General features: G+C 41.4%; 1 long non-coding RNA gene across 2 annotated transcripts; it reads left to right on the forward strand.

The window, feature by feature from the left end:
• Positions 1-1,537: 1,537 nt before the first annotated feature.
• Positions 1,538-4,574, forward strand: LOC143415160 (uncharacterized). 2 transcript variants are annotated; one of them, XR_013095787.1, is made up of 3 exons: positions 1,538-4,063; positions 4,179-4,330; positions 4,467-4,574. It is a non-coding gene; the product is annotated as an uncharacterized LOC143415160 (long non-coding RNA). The 2 variants fall into 2 exon arrangements; XR_013095788.1 differs by having other exon boundaries at positions 4,182-4,330.
• Positions 4,575-19,199: the final 14,625 nt, after the last annotated feature.

The following is a 19,199-nucleotide window of genomic DNA, read 5'->3' on the forward strand; positions in this document are numbered from 1 at the left end:
TCTATGACCCGGCTTACTTGGTACGTAATCAACTTTTGTTACGCTCTCTGCCTTCTATTGTTCTTTTATAGTAATTATTTATTATGTTTCGCAGGAAGTGTGGGCCTTAGTTTTGCGCCAAGCTACGTGAACTGAAGTGCTGCTGTTTTGCCTTGCTGTGCTTTTACCGTCTGTTCCCGTTGTGAGAATTCTTCCCTGCTGCTGTCAGCTTTTACAGTGGACGTCGGCGTGGACAACGGCCATATGCATGCCGGTTATCGGAGTCAGCTGGCGTGCATATTAATTGACTGTTAACTTATCGTCGTGTGGACGGCAAGTTGGAGCAGTACGGTGATTCCGTTTGCTCCAGATTTTAGAGTTTTATCCAGATTGTATGTTGTTTTATTGCTTTTGATTTGTAGTTTGGAATTTTGTTACACCACTGGTGGGAGGCCCTTTTTCTAGCTGTAGATCACCAGTGTGGTCCTGCAGTTGGGTTATCCCCCGGTGCTACACATTAGTTTGTTGTAATATATTAAAATTTTCTTTGTTTCTTTTTATTCAGATGCGGAGTGCCGACGTGGAGGAGACTAGGGTGCCTTGGTGGTGGGATCCCTTGAGTGTACACACCTGCCTTGTTTAGTTTATTAGTGTGAGTGTGTGTGTGTGTGATAGTGTGCTGCACTTGTGTTTTGGGTGTGTTTTCTTTCTTTAGTTTGTGTGTGGCATCCCTGCCCCTCCACTGGTAAGCCTCAGCTCTGAATACCTTTTTAAGCATATTTGTATTTGAATATTTATGATTGTGCTTTTATATGGTGTTTTAAATAATTATTAATAAATTGTGAATTTGTTGATCATTGAACATCGTCTCTGGACTGAGTATAGCGAACCTAAGTGCCTTTCTGGTGATTTAGTGTTACTTTCAGTATTCTCTGGGTGAAATTCCCAGGGTGGCGTTGTCTTTTTAAAACTGCAAAGAGTATTTACTTTATACCCCATCCTCGTCTCGCCACACCCACAAAAAAGTTTCCTTTTCATTGAGCTGGGCGATGATGTGCTTGAACTTTGTAATGTGCAAAGCTTTTAAAATCAAGTGAAAACTGTGACCCAACAGGATAAAAGATGAAACGGTTACTATCTGTTGATTTGTGACGCGCATTCATAAGGACTTTTCCTGTTTTTACTGCAGGTGGAAACCTGAAATCCTGAGGGTATAATGAATAGTGTTGGTTTCTGCACTTGAATGAAACTGCACATTAAATATGTGCTTAACACACACAAAGACAGCGGTGAGTTATTTTTATTAAGGCCACCTCCTAACTATGGTGGAAATTGAGCTCAGCTTTTCATTGTTCACAGCTCTCTCTAAGCAAAATAGATTAAGCTTCTGGCATTACATGTGAATGCACAAAAACACTTTCCTGGTCTGCGTGAGCAAAGACTTCTTCAGAGAAGTGCAGTTTGTAATTTTCCATTCCCACTCCCTATTGCTAATATAACAGGCCAAAAGCCAGCTACCATTTCCATGCTGCACATGATTGTGTGTGCACATCACACCAGAACCACTTTTTCAGTAAATGGTTGCTTCCCATCCATCAGCACAACAGCTGGATGCAATTGAGTGTCTCCACTCCATCCCAAAGTCATCTGTTTATGTGAACGTGAAGTTTTGTCTCCCATATTTAAGGGAACCTCTAAAGAAAGATCATTTTCAGGCACTAGTAGGAGCACAATCATCCAAGCTTGCCTCAAATATCTCCCTTCTGCTTCATGCCCGACCTTTCATTCCCTCGTATCCCTTAAAGCACTTACTTTTATTGATGTATTTTCATATTAGCTTTCACCTTCTTTTCCCAGATGCTACTAAGCTGTCCTGCCATGCTTGTTGGCACATTAACCACACTTAACTCCCTCACTTCCTGACACAGAATAAATGTTTGGCCTTTGCCCGGCCTCTTGGTGAGCGCTTTGCTGTTAAGCATGATGTGGGACTCAACACCACGGGGGACAGATTCTTGGCACTAGCAAAGGGAAACATTAAACACAGGCTGATGGCTGTGACACAAGAGATTGGGAGAGGGATTCAGAGATTTATCACCCTGCAGGCCAGGAACACATCCAGACACCACCGCCTAGCTCACTTAGCAACGGCAAGTCAATGAATCGTCCTGATGATTAATATGTCTTCTTTATAAACCAGAATATTCAAAGCTATGTTTGACTGAGTGCAGTGCATCGCTTGGCCTAATTCTGAGTGAAAAATCACAAAAGAATAGTTTCCACTCAGCAGGGACAGTGTTTTGATTTTCATCTTTAAAAGCTCCAGGAATTCAATTCATGCCCCGGTCTGTGAAATCATGAATAGGTTATTCAACATGTCCAGATTCATCACTTATGTGTTATCATGGAGATTTGGTAACGTCACATTCACAGTCTGCTGTTGAAATGCCCGGTCCATCATCACCGACTCATTACTACTCTGTGTGCTTCTGCATTTCTATCCAACAGAGAAGCAACAGGGTGGAGACAAGCTAACATCATTTTGTTGCTCATGTTTTCAGGTTTTGTTCATCAGTTATCTGATGAAGTGTTTTTGTAAAAGGTGGAGAGCGCACTGGGAACATGCAAACTGCATTCAGGACAGAAAAAACTGCCTTACTGTCTTCAGCGAGTCATTTGGTGACATATTGCATTACTTTTAAGAACAGTAGCAAGTAGTGTGTAACACATTTCTGTTACTAAGAACCCCCAACACTGCACATGTGCAGCTTTATAATGACTCCTCTGTACTAATGCTCCTATTCTGACTTTTAGAGAAACGACTAATTCAGAAGTTCGTAGGATAGTTTGTTCTGTCAAGTACTCAAGGGAAATGGAAGAACATGGAATGGATAAAGTTTGTTTATTTGTTTATTTATAAGGAACCCCATTAGCTTCCACAACAGTGGTTGCTAGTCTTCCTGGGGCCCAAACCATCAAATGTCACCGAATAAAATGTTACACAATGAGTTGGATGCAAAATATCCACATAATTTGGCTCTTACTTCCACAATAAGGTTTTACAATTCTGAAAATATAAGCATGTAAATATTAAAAATTATAAAAAACACTCAAACAGAATACACAATTTCCATTACAAATGACATTACCCTCTTACACAGTATTTATCAAAACTCAGAAGGAGGCATTATTTCCTCCTATTATAAAAACCATTAATTGTCCCATTAATTATAGTGTTTCCACGTGCTTGGAAAGAAAACTCTCGCCCAGAATTTGCTGCTTACCGGGGCTGCGGACTTGCTGCGCCCTCTCTCCTTCACCTGGATGCATCCCTCCACAGTTACCATATCTCAGTACAATACACCATCCTTGGGATGTTATTGAAAGGGAATTTTGGGTGACTAGCTGTGGCACAAAACTGAAAGTATGCATTTCTATTTGCCTTTTCATACATATTTGAAAAAATTTAAAGTAATTTGACTGAGAATATGAACAGTTAAATGTGTTTAAAATAATAGCTATAGTTAACTTGCCATATAGTTAACTAATTCATTGTTCATGGGGATCACAGTTCAGTCCATGTTTTTAAACAAGTTTAAAAAATTGACACGTCAGTTAGATTTTTTTGTGTTTATTATGTATTTATTTACTGGTTATCTCACTGCACATTACAAATGTTCTATCTATGGCACTTGGTGGTGCATAGCCAGGATTTAGGATCACACTCCTCCCTGACACTCACCAGGCCAGGGGGCACAAAACAGACCAATGTAATGTTGGGCAGTACTCAGTATTCAATCATATCTAGAGCCAGAACACTCTAACGTTGAGATTTGAATTCTCCTTATACACAGGCCCCCTGCCCACACATTGTCTTGTGGAGTCAAACTAAAAACTAACTTCTACTATGTTGTTGGCCCTCTTCATGTCACTAAACCAGTTTTAGGTCAAAAAGACTTGGTCTCAACAAGCATTTCAAGGGCTTGTGTGGTATCTGAAAAAAAGATGTTTTTCCACTCCAGCCTGGTCCTGCGGCGTCCACCTGTTCATCAATGCCAGCAATCAGTGGGAGCTGTATTTTAAGGTCAGCATCACCACTAGTTTGTCTCCACCAGCCTGTCAGTTACCTTATGGTTGTAACTAGACCACATAATAATTCTTTGTTCTTTGTACTGACCTTGTTCTCTTCTCTCTCCAAGCAGCCACACCACGAGTCCATGCCACGCTGAACTACTCTTCTCTTCCGTTAGCTGCTGAGCTCAGCTTAAGGTTGCTCACGCTTCTCTGGATTCATGCCGTCTTTACCTGCCTGTCCTCCTGCCCACCGGCTCTGGTTGCACCTGGAAAACAGGTTGGAATTTGTTTGCATCTGGACATTCACTCAGAAACGCTCCTCGCATACTCAAGTAAACCACTAACCCTGCCAGTGTTACTCTGCTTCTGGTTCCTCTCACTCAGATCAGTAACCGATCTCTCCTCTGTTTCAGTGTCCATCACCTCAGAGACTTGCTGCCACTCTCATAGTCGAACCAGGGCTCCTACAGTCACACCATGTCACTGTATATTGTGTATATACACAGTAAAGTACAGAAAGCTATTCTTGCCTTTGTATTGTGTCTTGCATTTGGGTCCAAGTTGTATTGACACTTTTCAACCAAGACTCTGTTTAGTTCTTCTTGGAGTGGTTGCCAAAAGGTCATCCTATCACATACTGGAGGGACTTCTTCTTCAAATTCTTGGGTCCAAAACAAACATCTGTGAAAATGTGCTACTTACAACTGACCTATCCATTCTGACAAACATGACTGTTAAACAGATTTGTTACACGTAGGATAATCCGATTGTTCAGTCTGACGTCACTAGCCGTGTCTGGGCCTAAACTCCGCTGCAGGTCCATATATCAAACGATCACTGTGGCATTACTGAGAGTTGAAAAACTGTCTAAAGTCTTTCATCTTTAATAAAATGATCAGCGTTCTGCTCTACCAGGTGTAACAATTGAGTTTAACATCCAGGCATCCATGAAAACGGAATTTATGACATTTAACGGAGTTAGAAGTTAGGAGGGAGTTAGCTCGCTAGCTTCTATCTAAATACAATATAGCATGTCCTGACTGCGGGGTTTTGGAAACAAATTAAAACGTACAGCTCTGCTATCACTTCCAGCATAAATGAAGACAGAAAACTAAACAGCAGTGACGATTGTAGGGTTACTGAAGTTGGGCTAGCTGCTATATAATGATGTGCTACGTGACCGCTAGCGACACAGCTATGTTAGCATAATATAAACAAGCTAACTTTTTTCCACTCGATAAAAGTTAACGTGAGTGTTGTCGGTGGTCAGGAACAAATGTAATCGCATGGCAGGATGCTGTAAAAGGACCAAACTTCAGCCAGGAGAACAACTGAGATAATCCATCCACAATACGAGGTTAGTCATTCATATACTGCTGCATGGGCTGGGCTGTAGCTACATCCTAAGGTTTTAAAAACTGAGCTTAAATAAATGATTAGCGGTAATAAAAGCCGAGGGAGGTCAACAGGGATCACTGACTGTTTTAGGAGCTTTTTGAGATCAAATAGAAGAAAATACAAAACATTAAACATGTTAACAACACAAAAGCCATATTAAACGCAGACTACTTTAGACCCGGAAGTAGGATTCGTCACGTCATCACTTAACGACTGGATAAATATATTGTGTTTTTTTTATAATGCAATATTTATTTGCTTTTAGAACAATTGTCATTGGAAGCCTAGAGTCATAAAGCAGAAGATGTAGCAGTGGGTCAACAGGAAGACTGATATTTGTCAGTGATGACAATAACTTTATTACCTTGCACAAAAATACTGTGGTTTCGACTGTAGGTCCTGTTGAACATTAGAACATTAGAACTGTTATAAACTGACCAAGGATTCACTGATAAGATTCACCTAGACAACAGTACAAGTACAAGGATATAAAAGCTTTTTTGGTTTTAGCTGATGTTCAGCTGCTGTGTTTAGTCACGTTCATGTAAAGCTACAAAAACAAACACTTTGTTATCCTCATTAAATGTAATTCCACATCTTTCAAATAATCAAAATGCAGACTTCTCAGTGGCCAAGATGTAAAACGCACTTACATGATATTCAGCAGTGCCTTTTATTCTTGACAGTTTTGTCAGCTGCTTCTAAGTGACTACATCGCGGGCACCTTCTAGATTTTTGTTTCCTGCCTGAGTATATGAATGTTCATTTTTGACTAATGGAATTGCAGGTGAGTGAGCTATGTCTTGAGGGAAATTCAGACACTGCCCTGTGTCCTTCATTGAGTGGAAAAATTCTCTCATTCATTTGTTTAAAACCACTTCTCCATTCACTCGGTCACTTGACTGAAGAACAGGAACTGACTTAATCTCAATTGCTATCTTAATGCCAGATCACAGTAACTTTGGAATCCATCATCACGTCTATTATGACGTTGTACTGGCCAATAACATCACTAACCAGTTTTTATTAATTGGTCAATTTTTGTCAGATAGCTGTAACAACACCACTTCTTGTCCATAGCAATTGTTGCCTTTTTAGAAACCCTCAGTTTTCTAAAAGAAATAAGAAGACAAAGAGAAAATCCTCAGTCCTTCACTTCAGCTAGAACTAAACTAACCTTTGGGAAGCTTTTCCACAGCTTTAAAACACGAAGCAGCTCTCAAAAATGTCATTTTGAAAATTATGAGCTGTTCTAATCGCTGAACCCTTTTCTCTGGAGATACAGCCCTCTGCTGATAGAAACAAATGGGTCTGGCTGAATTCCACATCCACAGCTGAGGAAACAGGGACGCTGGCTTTTGCCCAAGGGAGTAGATGCAGACGTGCCTTGAAATTAGACTCCCTGATCCTAATGTAATTATATAGCCTGGTTTATCACTGTGATCTGGTTATATGTGACTAATGTATTGGGGTCACAAAGACAACAAAAAAACTGTACAACATGAAAATCCAACAGACCAACAATTCTTGTCTTGTCTGACAGGAAGCATTTGGCTTGTCTGTGTGGGCAGCTGCAAATTTAAAGATGTTTTTGGAGCAGTTGAGTCTTTCATAGTTGGCCCTGTCTCACTCGATGGCTGTTACGTCACCACGGTGGGGGCTAAGGCAGGGGGGAGACAGCAACACAACCAAAATTAATGAAAGAGAGGGACAACAGAAAGATGAATAGTCAGGCAGTTTCTATTTATCGTTTACCATGCCTTGACAATAATGAACCTAGCAAAAGAAAAAGGTGGGGGAGGAGGACTAGGGGCTCGAGCCAAATCAAAGAAATGAATACAGCACAAAGAGCTTCCTTAAAGTCGAAACCAATACGCAAAAGGCCTGCTGGGCTGCTCGACAAAAAAGCTCATAAACATACAAAAGTGGCATCAACTACATAATCTAGTGGTTTTAACAACTGTAACTCTGTTGCAGGTATATGGGCTACCCAAACTTACCTGTCCAGCCTCCCACCACAACACTCTGTTCACACACACAGAAACCTACAAACAAAAGTTCAGAGACCATCAGAAGCAGCCCAGCTGTCCATGGAGGTGTCCTTTTATAATGATCCCTGACGAGCAATTGGTCTACTGTGCCCAGATCAGCCAACAGACACTTGCCAATTAACTCTGAATTGGTATATAGGTTGAGGCTTGACACCTGAAAGACAAGAGCAGCCACTTATGGTGGCATGTTACACCCCCACCCATTAGGAGCCAAGCTCAGGATTTGGTAACATGTTCAAGTAGCACGGGAGAGTGTCTGCTACAATGTTCTCTGATCTCTTTTTGTGATGGATGTCGAGAACATGGTTCTGAATAATCAGTGACCAATGCATACGTCGCTGGTTATGATTATACATCCTAGAGAGTAACACCAAAGGGTTGTGATCTGTGAAGACTTGACCCTATATAAACTTCAAAATGCTGCAAGGCCCACAACAAAGCAAGCATCTCCTTTTTAATAGTAGAATGCTTGAGCTAATGTTTATCAAACTTGCAAGCGAAGTAACTCACAGGATGGTCAATGCCCTGATTATCCTCCTGCAGAAGCACTGCTCCTGCCCCAACTGTGCTGGCATCTATTTCCAGTTTGAATGGTAAAGAGAAGTTAGGAGCAGACAAGAGACACAGGTCTCTGAGTGTCCAGCTTTCAGAGGCTACCTGAGGACTCATGTGAGAGAAAATCTGCTCACACAGATATTAGAGCCAAATACTGTCAATAAGGCCTCTGCTATGTTCTGAAGACAGTTAAACTTTCAGGTAGTGATGTCCAGCAGGTGAACATGCAGCTCCATGAACACGCACAGCTGTGGATTCCAGCTGCGTTCGTAGTTCTGCAAACTTTGACCCCACAGAGTCGAGCTTTTCAGTTCAGTCAGCTGCATTTCGATCTCACATTAACTGGCATTAACTCAGCCAGTTAATGTGAGACAAACCAGCTGATCATTAAAGCTTTCTGATTTGATCAGAAAGTAAAACATTGGTCCATAAACCTGAAAGTCTCAAAAACACATTGTGAATTCTGTCTCGAGTCTACGGATGTATCCGTGTATCTCCGTGGTGCTGATGCTGCGCTGAGCAGACAGCTGCTGAAGCTTTTGAAGTGTCAGAATATGGAAATTTCAACATCGCTTGATAAAACTGCCAGCTAGCAACGTCCCTCTCACCGGTAGCTAAGTTATTTTTAGCCAATTACAAGTTGAATCTGGTAGTTGGGGTTGTTAGCTAAGATACTGTCATTAAGAAGCGGCACAACTATGCAAGCTAGTTTGCGATGCACAACGCTGGCCCGGGCATTTATTTTTTAATGCACCTGCTCAGGTTAACTCACTGCGTGTCGTGCCCAGGGCTGGACTGGGACAAAAAAAATCGTCCCGGGCATTTTGACTAGAGACCGGCCCCCCAGGTATTAAAGCCATAAAGCCTTTGAATGAAAATGCTGTTGTGACAGTGATGTACAGTCTTGTTGGTATATGTGTGATTTCTATACATTTTATGTCAGATAAAAACTTTGGTTGTAAGATTCAGATAATTATTTAATAACAGCCAGACATTTTAAATGAGAATAAGAAAGAAAAGTATTTCTTTGTGCCCCCCTCTCCCTGTTAATGCCCTACCTGGCCCCCTGGCAACACTTTGCTAGACCCGCAAACATCAGCTGATACTAGAAATTAATATTAAATAAATTCTAACAACAGCTGATCAAGCTTAAACCTGCTGCTGTTGTTTAGCACGACATCCGCTGGTTTCTTCTTTCTGGCGCAAAGTGAGCGATAAACAAACAAGAGAGACGATCAGCTGATCATTGATCAGTTTCATGATTGAAGTAGAAACAGGAGAGAGAGGGGGAGAGAATGAAAGAAGAAGAGGCAGCTGTGCAGCGTAAACACAGAGTAACTCCAGCTTTGTGTCTTTTTCATTGTAGCTGAAGTCCGGGACAAACTGTTCCTTTTCACTTCAATACGAAACGCGTAATATTTTCTCTGAATGCGGGACGATTTCATTTTTTTACGGGACAGTTGGCAACTCTACTAACTAACCTTATGAACAAAATAAAGTTCACTATCAATAACATAGCACCCACCCAGCTGTATAGAAACTCCGTCATGCTAGCTAGTAGCAGTACGAGTTATTGTAACTGACTGTAAAAAGTCAGCACAACGAAAATAAACTCCACCTAAACTTGGTTCATATCTGACCCAGATAGACTGCAGCTCATAACTTCTTACCTGAAGTTCAGTTCACCTGATACTCGGACCGGCGGCCGCCTCGAGTCTCTCCTCCTGTCTCCCCTTCCCTCATCCACCTGCTGGCCTCTGTGGAAGCTCCACCATAGCCACCACCAAACTACTGAGTTATTTTTACACATCGACCAGTATCTGGCCAATCCACCACCTCTCATTGTTTATACCGTTAGAAGAAAAAAAAATCATCGGCCCATAAAAACGAAAAATCACCATCGACCCACCGGGCAAATACCCGATGGCCAGTCCAGCTATGGTCGTGCCAGCAGTTAACCCTTCGCGTGCCAGCTGTGGCACACGTGCCCAGGGTGGCCGACCCCTGGTATAGACCATTGTCAGTCAATCTCCTGCCGTGTCGCCTGTACAGTACAGAACGCGTTTAGCTTGTCAAATTTATATAAACCTGCGATCACGAGCAGTGTGACTCTGAAGTGCTGCACTGTATGTTTGCAAGTTTTCTCCCCAACAAACACAAAAATGTTGATGAAACGGTTTGCACCGTCGAGCCTTTGTTTTCATTCTATAATACTGGACTTATTTTTCTACGAAGGTTTGAACTTTGAGAGTTTAAACAAGAGAGAAAAGTGAAAATGTTCATGCCTGTCTGAGAAAAGTGTGTAGTGAGGGGTTTTACAGCATTAAAACATCTATAATAATTGTAAAAAATAAAGTTGGCTACTTCGCGGATTTCACCTATCGTGGATTATTTTTGGAACGTAACTCCTGCGATAAACGAGGGACCGCTGTAATATCGAATTACCTAGTCCAGCACTTTGAGGCTCAGCACCCCGTAACACCAACCCATCTTCATCAGGGAAAATTTCACCTTGGAAACAGAAGCCATCAGTGATGTAGCCACCTGTTCTTGGGCCATACAGCTTCATCATGTTGACATGACAGGGCGTCTACGATCTAGGGTCCGAATTATGTAGTTGGTCTTGCTGTGCTTTTTGTCTACAACTTAAGGACTAGAAAATTTAACAGAAAGAGCTGAGCCAGACACAGGAAGGAGAAGGACCACTTTGTCACCTGGCTGGAATGAACGGTCAACAGCCCTCTGGTCAAAGTGTCTCTTCGTCTTTGCTTGTGAAGTTGGTAGTGCATTCCTTGTTAGGGAATAAGCTCTCTTTAACCTGTCATTTAGCATTTTGACAGACTCTGGGAGGATTTTGGTGTTGTTAACCGGAGTAGCCAGCCTATCTTTAAGAACTTAGCTTCATGACAGGCAAATAACACAAGGGGAACACTTTCGTCCCAGTCCCGCTGAGAACTGTAACAATGTTTCCACAACATGGACTGATCAAGTCTGATCAAACCTTTTTAGCGCCCCCTGACGCTCAGGACGGTAAGGACTAGGGGTTATGTGCTCAATGCCTAATGTTTTAAGGGCCTGGTCAAACACTCAACTTAAAGTTGGTGCCTTGGTCACTGACCAATGGTCAGTTTGCACAGCTTTAGGCAGACCAAAGGTTGAAAAGAATCTCACCAGAGCTTTGACAACAATCTGAGCCGTAATCCTCCGTAGTGGGATTGCCTCAGGAAACCTGGTGGAAGCACACATAACTGTCAACAGAAACTGAAATCCAGTTTTAGGTATGTAACGGAGGGAAGGTGATTCTATTTCCACAGTGTTTTTTCTAAAGGAAGGAAACCTTCCTCCAAACGGACAGAGCAGTGGAGCCGCCAAGGGAAAGCACATGATTAAAAAACTGTATAATTAAAATATAATTTATTATATTTAAATAGTTAAAAATGTAAAATGAATTAAAACAACCCTGGCCAAGGGGTAACACAATAAAAATCAATAAAACACAACATTAAAAGTCCAGTGGCATCCGCCACGGTATAAAAGTCACAAAGAACTAAGAAATCCAGCGAAGTGATATAAAAGGGAAACCCAGCGGAGTCCTCGCCTTCCTCCCCGCGTTCCGCGTCCTGGTACACTGAAGAAAGGGAGGGAGCGGCAGTCACTATTCTTTTCGGCAGTTTTCATTCGTAAAAAGGGGATAAGTCGAAGACTTACCCCGGGTGGGCAGAGCTCTCGACTCCGCCCGCCGCTTCTTTAAAACTGCAAATCGGCACCAGCTGTCTCGCCGCCTCTGCTCTCCCGCAGTGCACAAGCTGGGCTCTTGTTGCTACTGCCGTCCGACTGTTCGCTCCGCGTCCCTAGTCGCTGGTGCTGTATCGTGCCCTGGAACGCCAAGCTCCAACCCGTCTTATGTGTCTCAGGCCTCATCTCCTAAGCCTCCGTGTCACTTCAGGCTCTCGTGGGTTCCCGTGACACTCATGGGTGCCTTCATGCTTCGGTCCTCTCTTGCCTCTCGGTCGAACTGCTTCCTGTGGTCTGCCAGGCCCTCTTATTGGCCTCTCTGGGATCTCTCGCAGGTGTGATCAGTTTATTATCAGGTAGGGGCGGAGTCTTTCCAGGACAAGTCAACAAATAAATACCATTAAAACATGCAGTAAAACTCATAAAAATAACCCAATGTACAATATTTAAACATTAAAAAGATAAAACACAACAAAAACATGCACAGTAAAAAAACTTAGATAACTTGTCCCTTTCCACCCCGTGACAGGTAAAGGTCCCACACAGTCAACAATCACTCTTTGAAATGGCTCCTCTGCTACTGGGACAGGACCGAGGGGAGCCAGAGGGATTCTTTGGTTTGTCAGTTTGTTTTGTCATGTATGGCAGTAACAAATGACATCCAATTTTAGACCTGGCCAGAAGAAATGTTTTGTAAGTGCCGAGGGGATCTGACCTCTTAAAGGAATCAGCCAAGTCAGGGTCACACTTTTCTGACTGGGTAAGTACAGAGGCTGGTCTTGAGCCGAGGTAGACTCCAGACTCGGGTTGGGTCTGTCTAATACTTCAGGAACGGACATGCCTTTGCCTCCAGCACAGTCATTACCTAGGATGAAGTTAATACCTTTGAAAGGCAATGCAAAATGTGGAGATCCCAGTTCTACTCCCTGGACAATGACACTTGATTGACAGAATGACTCTTCAGAAAATGGTAAGATCACTTCTCTAATGACGGACTGAGAGGCCCCGTGTCTCTCAGTATTTTCACCAGTTGCTGATCTTTTGGATTCCCAGTCAGTGAAATTACTCCCTTTTAGGATGAAGGGCTTTAATCAGTCCCACCCCTTCTGGTTGTGAGGAGGGTTGCTGTTTATGCTTTAATGCCAGACACTCTGCAATGAGATGATCCTTTTTATGGCAGTAGAAGCATTAACGCTCACCATGTGGAGGTGAGGGTAGTCTTACTGGCCTAGAGGAGGGGCAACTAGACTCAAGCTGTGCAGGATACAACGCTGCAGGTTTGCCTGGACGAGAAAAAGGGGTAAACACATTTTTATCTGTTAACAGAAACTCATCGGCTACCACAGCTGCTTTTGACATTGACATCACCTTCTGTTCGTTTGAGAACGTTATTACTCCATCAGGTAAAGAAGTCCTCCAATAGCATTAACTCACAAAGGGACTAATCATCACTAACTCTGTTAGTAGGACACCATTTATCAAAAAGAGCCCCGTTTTCATGTGCAAACTCAGCATATGTTTGACTGCTGGACTTCTTGTGATTTCTACATTTCTGCCTGTAGGCCTCAGGTACAAGTTCATGCATGTAAAATTGTTTCTTTCAGCACTTCAAATTGCATTTACGCTCATGCTTATTTTAAGCTTATGTTTACTTTATATTTTGTAAAGCATGTATTGTTCAACAGTCACTTACTCATCTATTTATCCTTATGTGTTTGTCACACCATCCTTGGACAAAAGGCAATAAAAGGAAAGTCCAGTTATACACTTGTTCAGTATATAGCACAGAGTTTTATGAAGAAGCACTATACAGATAAAGTGATACATTTACCTATTTACAAATAGGTCACGAGATCCATGGTCTGGGTGGATTGGTCCTGCAGTATTCATCCCTCAACTATTAAGAAGAGACTAGCAGATAATTCATCAGTGTAAACAGTAGAGCTGGTGGTCATAATGCTTGGTTTGCAGTGGGCAGAAAGAAATAATCCAAAAAGTTATTAGTTAAAGTTATAAAATTATTGATAATGATTTGGGTCTGGGAAAACATGCAACTAAAATGCTAACATGAAAAATATTATAGTTTGCAAAGATTGCACAATAGGTGTGTAAATACTGAGTTTCTTTGGATTCCCACACATGTACGTGTGGAAGGAAACAAGGATGTGGATATACTGACAAAACAATCATCGAAACTACAATCACTTGATTTACAGACACCACTGAGCAAAGCTTATGTTAAAAGTTATAGTCAAATCCAGCAAATATGGCAGAAGTACTGGGACATCGATACAGGAACGCACTCATACAAAATTCAAAAACATGATGGTCATGGGAAGTGAGCAAGAACCGAAATAAGAAATATCAGTCACCCGTCTCAGGATAGGACTCAGGTCTTCATAAAACTTTACAATAAATATAATGTGAAATCTATGGCCAACTGATGGAATTTGCGATTTGTAATAAGCGTGTCTGTTTTTCTGTCAAATTCCTGATCCAGTGGGTGGCAGTAATACACCTTTAAGCTGGTTTGCCAACTGCCATTAAACCCAACAGATGAAGAGGAGCTTCTGTGGAAAATACCTGTCTGAACTCTGGATTTATCTTTGCCTGAACCAGCAATTCCTTTTGTATGAACTACTAAACTTGTCAAATTTTATGTTAGACTCCAATATTTGAGTTCAACCTGCCCGAGTGGCCATGAGATCAGTTACCTTTTGTGTTATTTGCAGTTTACTTTGCTAGGTAGCAGAACAGTAACAAGTAGGAATCATTTTTTGACTGTACTTAAGTATAATTTACTTTACCTACTTAAGGTATCTGCATTCTTTGTGCTTAGTTGGAACTTATTGTAACCCTTTGAATTATTTACCTGGTTTTTCTTGATTTAGGAACTTTTCAGCTTTAAATGAAGGAAAAAGTTTGACTGAATATGCACTTGTATAAAAGAGAGAGAGACGCAATAGTACAGGGTGGCCATTTATATGGATACACCATAATAACATGGGAATGGTTGGTGATATTAAAGTCCTGTTTGTGGCACATTAGTATATGTGAGGGGGCAAACTCCTCAAGATGGGTGGTGACCATGGTGGCCATTTAGAAGTCGGCCATCTTGGATACAACTTTTGTTTTTCCAATAGGAAGAGGGTCATGTGACACATCAGACTTATTGGTAATGTCACAAGAAAAACAATGGTGTGCTTGGTTTCAACGTAACTTTATTCTTTCATGAGTATTTACAAGTTTCTCTTTGTTCACAGCCATCGACATGTCGAAGAGGTTAACACGTGAGGAGCGGATCAAAGTTGTGTTGATATCTGGTGAACGCAGTAACCGGGTCATTGCAGCAGATTTCAATGCAAGACACCCTACGAGACCACCCATCTCCCATGCTACAGTCAGCAAACTGCTTGCTAAGTTTCGTGAAACTGGTTCAGTGTTGGATTTGCCAAAATGTGGACGCAAGAAAACTGTGACTAATGAAGAAACATCAGTGGCTGTGCTAGCTTCATTCAGCAAGAGCCCACAGCGTAGCACTCGCCGCATGTCACTGGAGAGTGGCATTAGTGTAATGAATGGGCGAAACAAACGAGATGTGCAGCACCTGAAACTACGGATACTGGATGCCTGTGCTGGCATTTCTCCTGCGGTGTTGCTATCAGTGTGTGAAGAGTGGGAGAAGAGGGTTGCATTGACAATCCAACACAATGGGCAGCACATTGAACACATTTTATAAGTGGTCAGAAACTTGTAAATAACTCATGAAAGAATAAAGTTACATTGAAACCAAGCACACCGTTGTTTTTCTTGTGACATTACCAATAAGTGTGATGTGTCACATGACCCTCTTCCTATTGAAAAAACAAAAGTTGTATCCAAGATGGCCGACTCCTAAATGGCCACCATGGTCACCGCCCATCTTGAGGAGTTTGCCCCCTCACATATACTAATGTGCCACAAACAGGACTTTAATATCACCAACCATTCCCATGTTATTACGCTGTATCCATATAAATGGCCCACCCTGTAGAATGATAGAGTTGAAGAGCATCAGGAGGATTCCTGCATTTACAGTCACTCTAAATGTCTCTCAGACATTTGGCTTTTCTACTCTATATGCTCAGGGTGACTTTTTTATGACGATTCACCTCAGAAAACAGTCCCACAGCATGTGCTAAAGAGTATTTGGACACTTTGCCATTATGTAAACGCCAAGGGAAACCTAATGGCTGGAAATTTAGAAGATGAAATCCTCAATTTCTGCCACGGCATCCCATCTTCCTGTGTTCAAAAATGACTAGCCAACAGAAGGTAAAGGGATAAGTTCTTCATCATTCTTTCTGCAGGAAAAGCAGCATAATGTGAAACAGGATCCTTGAAGATTTATTAACACATCCACAAGATTTTGTCCTCCAACAACCAAGCCAGATATTAGAAAAAATGTAGAGAAATAGATAAGACTGGTTGAACTTTAAGTCATTGCAGAAAAAAGCTTTGCAGGAAGGAGAGGGGAGGAAAAAGTGACTCACTGCTGGATGGAAAACTCTCTATGACCTCGTAACCCTCACACATACTTTCAAATGTTAACACATGTCTTCTTGTACAGCATGACCTTGTCTGACTCTCTCTCTCCGCCTTGTCTTTTTCAGTAGACTGGTTATAACCTCGTGTAAGATCCTGATCCATAACAGTTAAAATGGGAGGGGTGGAGGAGGCGACTCAAGCTGTCACATTTATAGCAGTTTACTTCACAACTCTCTAACATGACTTCTGGTCTTTTCATGATCATTCCTTTTTATTAACTTTTAGAGTAAGTTTCCTTTCATTCTAGGTTTATAGCTTTTCAGTCCACAATCAGGAGTTTTATTCTCACTCACTATTTTCAAAGTAAAATTGTAGCCATGACAGATGTTTTTAGGGAAAAATGCCAAACTAGTACACTGCATGCAGTCACAGAGAATAACTAGGAAATATAGTTTACGTACCAAAATGGTTCATCTTTGACATTAATTAAAGCTTAAAAATATCCAAATTTACTCGAGTCAAAGTATCTCAGATTTCACTTTTATGTGTATGTTTGTTACGACGGGTAATTTGCTATTTAGGAGAGACTTAAAACAGTATTCCCACTTTGAACAAACAGCTGGCTTGTTTAGCAAACTTATGCAAGAATAATAGTAGCATTAGTATTATTGTTTCAGGCTTGCTCTGTTTATCTTCTGTCTTAGTGTTTCCTGTTTTATTTTGGTAGTCTGCTGTCCTGTATCAGTGTATCCAGCTTTGCTTCCTCTGTCTCATGATTATCCCCAGCTGTGTTTCCCATCCCGCTGTTTTCCTGTAGGTGTACTTAAGTCTTCAGTCTTTGCCTGTTTGCCACGTTAGCTGTGTTTAGTGAGTGTTTCATGGGCTCTTGTTTATGTATAGTGATGAGCTTGTAGTGTCCAGAGTCTTTGCTTTGTTTGCTTCTTTCTACTTTGTTTTTGAGTTTAAGTTCCCAGTGGATAAAGCTGAAACTGTAAGTTAATTCTTCTTGTCAGAGTCCTGCGTTTGGGTCCCACCCCTGCCTGCCGCACAGCTCACCTTGGTACATATTGTAATTTTTTTGTAAGTTTCAACGCAAACATGTGTATTATCCAACTAACTGAAGGAAACAAAATCTAATTTATTGCGTGCACTATACAGAGGTATTGCATTGTTTTATACCACTAAATTTCACTTCAGTTCTTTATATGTTAGAACCGTTCGGTGGCTGGCTGACAGACCAACAGCAGCATCACCCATTGTACCACACACTTTCTACACTGCCTTCACCAGCTCGCTGCAGGCAGCTTGGCAGTCCCTGAATTGGCAGGGAGTGCACCACGCCGACCATAAAACCAGCTTCACCTTCCAAGACCGCCTGTCTGGTTTGATTGAAGTATTCAGTTTGAATGCTGCACTGTCTTTAATCAAGATATTGAACATCTGAACATTGATCATTGTGAGCCTGTATGATCAGTTTAGTTTATTTGTACTGATATACCAACAATTCACAGCAACAGATTCTTCATTGTGTTATTACTGTTAGGCAGACCTTATGATATTAGAATGAAAATGCTAGCAACCAGTCGATCTCCTATATGAGCGACCACTTGTTGGTGGCAGGAAAGAAAAAGTCTTTAAACAGGAAAAAACGTTAATCAGAACCAGGCTCCAGGGTGGGCAGCAGCTGCTTTATGGTGAGGAGAAGAAAGAGGATCGAGAGTGTTGATCAAAGGTGATTCCATGCAGCAGTGACATAGACCTGGGAGAGAAATGCTCATTTCATCATGTGACTTGTTCTCATATAGCATCTTTATACTCTACCTCAGGGGTCAGCAACCTTTAACACCCAAAGAGCCATTTGACCCGGTTTCCACGCAAAAGAAAACACTGGGAGCCGCAAATACTTTTTGACATCTAAAATGAAGAAAACGCTGCATATATTGTTTTTTACTTTAAAGCATCATTCACACACATAACATGTGGACCGCTCCAAAGCAGATGCACCCACCCAATATTTCAGCCTATAAAGCAAAATTTGATGGTCAATGGTATCGAAAGCAGATGTCAGGTCCAACATGAGCAGAGCTGAACACTCGCCTGCATCGCTTTGCATCAAAATGTCACTGGACAGTTTCAGTAGAATGAGTGCTACAAAACATGACGGTTTGTCAAGTAAACATCTGTAAGCTGCTCAGCAACAACCTTTTCTAAAATCTTAGCAATAAACGTAGCAATGATTTGGAGATTGCTCTGTAATTGTGAAGAAGAGCAGGGCCAAGCGTAATCTTAAAAACAAGCAGGGACCAGCTCGAGTAAAGAAACGGGCAAAAACCTTCTACAATAACAGGATAAGATGCTGGCTGATTATTAAAGACCTCATATGTGGATTTACTCTTTCACACAGGGCTGGATACATATGGCTTTGTTTTTTCTTTAATAGTAACTGAAACCAGGATTTAATATTTTTTATCTATCATTAAAATTAGTTTGATGATCTGAAAAATGTAAGTGTGACAAATATGCAAAAATACTAATAAATGTGACAGAGGCCAAAACCGCTCTACTCAATTCACAGTGTCCATGAGCTAACTCAGTGTAGTTCGTCTGAATGTTAATGAATGATGAGAGGACTGAATCAAACCAGAAAACACTGGGCCCTAAAATAAAAAGAAACGTACAGCCTAAACATGATTCTCAGTTTCTTTTAGAAGAACTTACAGTGTCAGATTATTTATTCTAATGCAGTGAAAAGTCGTCTTTTTTAATCTCTGCTGCAAATGATTGTAAGAAAACTTGAAACACACCTAAAAGTAAAACGTCACCGGTGTTAAGAATCAACCATGAGCTCAACTGTGTTAGAAAAGCAACAGGAACAGAGGG

Source organism: Maylandia zebra, linkage group LG23, assembly GCF_041146795.1.
Source record: "Maylandia zebra isolate NMK-2024a linkage group LG23, Mzebra_GT3a, whole genome shotgun sequence".
NCBI lineage: Eukaryota > Metazoa > Chordata > Actinopteri > Cichliformes > Cichlidae > Maylandia > Maylandia zebra.